This window comes from Dipteris shenzhenensis, chromosome 10 (genome assembly GCF_047967505.1).
Source record: "Dipteris shenzhenensis isolate YYH24624 ecotype China chromosome 10, Dip_SZ_1.0, whole genome shotgun sequence".
In the NCBI taxonomy this organism is placed as follows: domain Eukaryota; kingdom Viridiplantae; phylum Streptophyta; class Polypodiopsida; order Gleicheniales; family Dipteridaceae; genus Dipteris; species Dipteris shenzhenensis.
Window position 1 is genome coordinate 14,085,156 of NC_141605.1, and position 7,464 is coordinate 14,092,619.

Genomic DNA, 7,464 nt, shown 5'->3' on the forward strand with positions numbered 1-7,464 from the left:
GGGAGCCAAATGCCCTCCCTCCCATTTTAGAAGGATGACAATCCCTTTGGATTGTGGTCATTGCTCAGCACATTGAAGACTATTTTGCTATCTCTCTCGCCTTGACGTGGCCTGTGAACAAAAATGGTAGGGTCTCATCGCAGGGTGTTTTGCCAAGCTTCCCTTTTGTTTTTGTACTACTAGCACCCCGTTGATAGCTATCTTGATCGTGTGAGACCTAAGCCCCATCTCAACCTTATCTCAAACTAATGCCTTTGCCTTGTGCCTTTGTGGACTGAGCTAAGCAAGCCCTTCATTAGTGTCAGTATCTAGACATAAGAGAGAACCTTGTTTATGCCATAGGAATGTTTGGGTAGCTTACCTAGAGTAGTTAGGTATCTATAACCTATAGCATAGACAAGGTTCTATCTTGTAGCTACCCAAAAAAATAGAAGTTTCCAAGTTGTTTTGTATAGGTGAAAGTAGACAAGGTACCAAACCACATGGCGATGGTTTTCCTTGTTAGTGGTTCCAAGGTGCTTATTTGGGGGGACTGGACTCATCTCTATGAGATATTCCGATTGTGGTGAGGCTTGGAATGTCTTTGGTGCATCAACTTTAGGAAGCACATTTGAGCCTCCGACCTTGAAGCATCATGTGGTCCATGAGGAAAGAAATCAAGGTGGTGTAGATGGTGGACATGCCAAAATGGATGTATTCAACAAGGTAACAAGGTGATGTAGATGGTGGATAGACCAATATAGAGGCATTCAATGTGGAGGTCAAGATAGAGGTGCTAATGGTGGACAACAAGGCGGAGGTGGTGCACAAGGAGAAAGTAAGTGAAATCTGATCACATGGGTAGTGGAAGCCCTTTTTAACATTAAAAACCTCTCTCTTTGTGTATGCATTTTAGCTTTTCATATAGTGTTAAATTTTTCTCATTTTAAATACCAAGGAACTTTCTATGTGTGCGTAAAGCTCTTGTATCTCAGCTATCCCTTAGTGTTTGTATGTGCATTATATGGGTTCACTTTTTCCAATTACTTGAGCTATTGGCACAAATGGAGAAGTCATGCAAGCTTATAAAGATCTCTATCAATGTACATGTTTTAGATGAGATCTCTGTCTATTAATGTAGCATTGTCACATCTCTTGAGAATTTGAAATTTATGTTTGGTCCCAGGAGCACCAAATGCCATGCATCTTGAGGCTCAAACTCAAGTTGAGAATCAAGAGGCCACTTGTGAGTAAAGTCCATCTCTCTTGAGGCTAAAACTCAAGTTTTATCCTCTATAAAATATATGAGCTTTTGGCACAATACTTAGGTAGCATTTCTCCATAGGACATGGTCGCACCTGCCCTTCATCTACTATTTTAAATGAGAGACCTCTGTAGCATTGCCATGTCTCTCAAGACTCAAGCTCAAGTTTGAGAACCAATAGGCTACATGGGACTAAATTCCATTTCTCTCGAGGCTTAAACTCAAGTTTGAGCATCAAGAATTTACATGTGACTAAAATCCATTTCTCTAAAGGCTTAAACTCAAGTTTGAGCTTAAGGAGGCATGGCTCTTTCAAAAAATAGCTCTATGTATGTGCCTTAAATGGCCATGGAGGTTCAAACTTAATTTTGAACCTGCACAATTTATCTGAGCTATTGACACAATATTTAGGGGGCCTTTCTCCACAAGATAAGTGGCTATGCCATGCCTCTCAAGGTTGAAACTCAAGCTTGAGCATTAAGAGACTACATGTGATTGAAGTCCATTTTTGTCAAGGCTCAAGTTTGAGCCTCAAGAGGTGTGATTGTTTCACTTAAATAGCTATATGTATGTGCCTAAAATGTCCATATAGGATCAAACTTGATTTTGAGCCTTTATGACATGCCATGCCTCTCGAGGCTCAAACCCAAGTTTGAGCATCAATAGGCTACATGTGACTAAAGTCACGTTCCGGCTCAAACTCAAGTTGGAACCTCAAGAGGCATGGATCTTTAACAAAATAGCTTGACCATAAAGGCTCAAACTTGAGTTTGAGACTCTAAAAGATATTTGAGCTATAGGCAAAATACTTAGGTGGCCTTTTTCCACAAGGCATAGTCGCGCATGCCTTTCATCTATTGTTGTGGATGAGCCTACTTCTCTATTAATTCAACATTTTCATGTCTCTTGAGACTCAAATTCATCTTTGCTCCTCAAGAGGCTATTTGTGATTAAATGCTATGACTCTCAAGGCTGAAACTCAAGTTTGAGCATCAAAAAGCTACATGTGACTGAAGTCCATTTCTCTCGGGGCTCAAACTCAAGAGGTGTGTCTTCCCCACAAAATGGCTATATGGATGTGCCTTAAATGGCTATGGGGGATCAAACTTGTGTTTGAGCCTCTAGGGGTTATCTAAGTTATTGGCACAATAATTAGGGGGCCTTTCTCCAAAAGATATGATCACTTGAAGTCCATTTCTATCAAGGTTCGAACTCAAAGTAGGCTCAAAGTTGGAGCCTCAATACGCCTGGCTCTTTCACGAAACATCAATATGCATGTGCCTTAGGCTCAAACTTGAGTTTAAGACTCAAGAGGCATGGATATTTTATTAAATAGCAATATATATGAATTTCCTTAAATGGACATGGAGGATCAACCTTGAGTTTGAGCCTCTAAAGGTTATCTGAGCTATTGGCACAAATGGAGAAGTTATGCAAGCCTCAAAATCATGTTTTCATGAAGGTAGATTACCCCTTTGTGGTTTCCCCTCTCTACATCATAACTCTTTTACACTATTTGAATACCACAGAGAAAATTAGAGGTACACGACTAATTGCAAGGAAATTTGCTTTTAAAAATATGACATCATATATTGGCAATTTTAATACTTTAGGATCGGTGTGTAGAAAACCACACCTATACATTTTTTTTGGCAAGAAATAAGAAATGTATTAACAGGAGAAAAGTACAAAAAGTTCACAACTCTATCCATTGAATGCCAACAACAAATTTGGTTGAATTCGTATGTGTTTTCCCATTCACATATACTCTACTCACATTAAATCTATGAGAATCTTCCAAAGGGCATTGAAGCTGTTAACCTTGTGGCAACAAGTCCTAAAAGTGTAGTCTAGAGCAATGAAGAGAAGATCATTGTGTGTGTAGAGAAGTAACAAAGTTTCACTCGTAATATCTTGAGCCTGAAAGATGGTATGAGGAATCTAAAAGGATGAGGATAGCCAAAATCCTCTTTGTGGAGGGAATCAAGAGATTCCCCCACTTTGTGGAGGGACTCAAGAGGTCACTCCAAAAAGTGGAAGGCCTCTTGTCCGAGAGGTCCCACCCTGGAGGTACCTACGAATTATGTAGAGAGCAACATGTATAAATTTCTATCAATGAAATGAAGATCCCACTCTTTGGGGTTCAGTGTTCAACTTCACGATTGTGTTCCTCTGATTGATCTCCATTGCATCCATGCTCCCTTACACTATCGTGTTCTCCCTTACCCTTGCACTCCCTACCCTTGTACTCCTCGCTCCCATCTCCTCTCCTTCCTCCTTCCTCCTCCTCCTCCCTCCTCCTCCTCCTCCTCCTCCTCCTCCCCATCCTCCTTCCTCCTCCCTTGTCCCTCCTCGAAGAAAAACCTTCTATCTATTAGTGCCATTACCAAACAAAACAAGGTGGAATTTGATGAAGGGGAATTTGTCATTCAAGACAAAGTTGATGATTTCAAAATCATAGCCAAGGGAATCACAAGGAAGAAGGACCTTATAAATTGACATCATGTATGCCTAACTTCAAGACCTACATCTCTCAATTAAGCAAGAAATAAATCATGTGGCATGAAAGGTTTGGCCATTTGCACATACAAAGCCTAGTCCTTATAAACAAAGAAAGGTTTTGTGAATGGCTTGCCTCATCTTCATCGATTATTTATAAAGGATGTGTCATGGGAAGGCACAATCGTGAAAAGTTCCCGAAAAAGGGTTCAAGAAAGAAAGGAATTCTTGGCCTGACACTTCACTTCTTGACATTCACAGATGACTATTTAGGAAGGCATACTCTTAACAAAATAAAACTCTTAACAAGGCCTTTACACAATAAATCTTAGAATAGATCATCGAAGAATATTTCATTGCACGACTTATGCTCATATCCCAGATGCCAACAAAAGAAAACTGGATAATAAATCAATTAAATGTATATTTGTTCACTATAGTGATGATCACAAGGCCTACAGGATTTGGAATCCTAAAGCACACAATATCAAGGATGTAATCTTTGATGGAGGAGGACCTAGTTATACTTCACAAAACAAAATATGTTGTTCTATCATATTACTAAGCAAAGTGGTAGAAAAAGAGCCTGAACCATCTCTTGCTAAAGAACCTTCATCAAATACTTGTGAGGTCTCGAGAATTGTACCGAGATGGTTTTATGAAACCATCAAAGTAGGTCAAGTTATTGATGAGCCCTTAACTAGTGAGAAAGGACTCTAAAGATCTATAAGGATCTAAAGTGCACTTGATAGGCACAATTTGAGTCATGCATTAATGGCCACTATGAAAGATGCAACTGAGCCTAAGAGTTATCAGAATGCCAAGGATAATCCCAAGTGGCAAGAAGCCATGAAAGAGGAGTACAATATATCATATAAAATAAAATTTAGGAGTAAGTAGATTCACCACCAAGAAAGACTTCCATTGGTAACAAATGAGACGGAAGTTTTGGAAAGTATAAAGCCAAGCTAGTTGCACTCAGAAAGAAGGCATTGTTTACGACGAGATTTGTGCCTCTTTATCAAATAGACATTAAAAACACTTTTCTAAATGGTGAGCTAAAAGAGGAGATCTACATGGACCAACCCTGTGGTTGAGGTTAAAGGCAAGGAGAAAACAGCCTACAAAATATGAAAAGCTTTGTATGGTTTAAAACAAGCACCTCATGCTTGGTATTCAAAAATTTGATGAACATTTTCAAGAAAAGAGCTTCAGTAAGAGTTCATCGGATTATTACATGTACACAAAGCATGATAACAAAGGCAATATAGTTCTCAATGTCTTATATGTTGATAACGTCAATGGTAATAATGAGGAACTAATGAAGCAAGCCAAAAAAGATTTGAACCAAGTCTTTGATATGAAAGACTGGAGAGACCAAGATAAAACATCCATATCCCAAACCAAGTATCCAATGAAATCCTCAAACGATTCTAAATGGCAGAGTGTAAGCCGATCAATACGCCAAAGAATCCAAGTGAGAAATTGTCAAAAGATCAACGTAGTCTTGGAGTAGATGGTACCTTATATAGGCAACCTATTGGTAGCCTAATATTTGACCATCACCAAACCGAAGGTAGCCTATCTAGTCAGTGCACTAAATGGTTGATCTAAAAGAAAGCCATTGGAAGTCAACTGAGAGAATACTCAAGTATGTCAATGGAATCCCAGATTGAGTATAAAAGAAGCAATAACCTAAAACTGTCAAGGGTTTTGTAAGTGAAAAGATATTAAGCAATGAAATAGAGCTTATCTACTATCCTAGAGAAGATGAGGTCCTAACCAAACCTCTTGCTAGAGTTAAGCAAGAGAAGTTTTCCAACTTGATTGGCGTGAAGCCTAATCCATTGTTCATCAAGGGGGAGTGTTCAAAGACTTATGAACTACAAGACTTAAGCAAGAGAAGTTTTCCAACTTGATGGGCATAAAGTGTAATTTATTGTTCACAAAGGGGTAGTGTTGCAAAAAGCAATGAACTATGGACTTAGTTCACTAAGGTACACTTGGGGTAATTTCTTTGTTAGGATTAATGAAAGATTAAAAAGGGTGGTAGATAGACCTTAGGTCCTAGGGTAGGACATCCATAACATTGTCTTGGTTATGGCACCAAAGGTATGGGCATCTTAACTTCAAAACAAAAACTTGTCTCGACGGTAACATCTTTGGGGCTTTCAGATCTTTGATGCCCCATGACGTCTTAGCTTTCATCTTAACTGTGCAAAAGATCTGAAAGCCCCAAACGAGCAAAGGAGGCTAAGCAAGTCAATGGAACAAAGGACAAGGCATCTCAATCTAAGCCTGACACCCCCATGAAAGAGCCAGAGCAATTGGAAAAGAAGGCATAGGAGCCAAAGGATGAGCCCAAAAATGAAGACAAACCCGAGTCAATGGAATGGGTACACTTCGCTAATTCTCAAGTGAATATCTCATGGTCAAGATGCCCAAGAAGCCACATCATCCAAATAGATACTGAGGTAGGAAAAGAAACTTGTGGATGAAGCAAAAAGCATTGTCAAGAACACGAAACCTAGAAGACTACAAATAGCCCATAGGTGTTGCATGGCATAGGACAAAGAACCCTGTCACTTCCATGATGTGGCTAGTCCCCACGTGCATCCTTCATGGATGAAGAGGATGGTCACCACATTCTATTAGTGTATCTCAGGTGGACTCACCACATCACAAACATTCACTCACCATCTCTCACCCTAGGGCAGCCAATCAAATGCAAGTATGCATGCGTTTGATGCGTTCTGATTTCGTACACTGTGTCAGTGTGCCACATAGGATGTGGCTGAAGCTTTGCCTTTTGTGAGAAGCCACCGGGAAGCTTCTCAAGAAGCTTCAACCCCCCACCTCGACAATTCCTCAATTGGTGTGCTTTATATTGAGGTTCATTGTGCTTTATGTGAGAAGCCACCGGGAACATTCCTTGTGTGGTGTTTTCTCAAAGAAGAGGAAACCTCTTGCCATTTGGGCAATGGCACAGATGGCTGCACGTCTGTGCAGTGTGTGCAACCAGCATTCAATCCCGAGTATAGCAAAAGGTGTGGTTTCAGGGGCAGGTGCCCTCCAAAAAAATAAAACAAACATGAGGATAGCTCTCAGGTTCTCAATTATTTTGGTTGGCAGCAGTTGTAAGTCCACGGGTGACAGCAAATGCTGTTGTGTGGTGTTTTCTCAAGAGGAAAACCCTTGCCATTTGGGCAATGGCACAGATGGCTGCACATCTATGCAGTGTGTGCAACCAGCATTCAATCCCGAGTATAGCAAAAGGTGTGGTTTCAGGGGCAGGTGCCCTCCAAAAAAATAAAACAAACATGAGGATAGCTCTCAGGTTCTCAATTCTTTTGGTGGTTGCCAGCAGTTGTAAGTCCACCAGCGACAGCAAATGCTGTAAATAAATCAAAAGGGTATTACTCATCCTCAATTGCAGATTTCAATTTATTTCCACCAACCGTGACAAAAAAAAGTAATTGATGTATTATTCCTGCATCCAGTGATCAACAAATATAAGACTTAACCACCTTACTGCAAAAGACATCCTTTTTGCGAACGTTAATGGTTACCAATGGAGAGCACTCACACTCACACTACTTTTCAAATAAGAAGGGGAAAAAGTGCACAAATGGGGTGTATGCAGTTAATACAGTTGCTTCACATACATGATTAAACAAGACTGCTAAAACAAGGTATCATATTAAAACGTTACTGCACTAAGC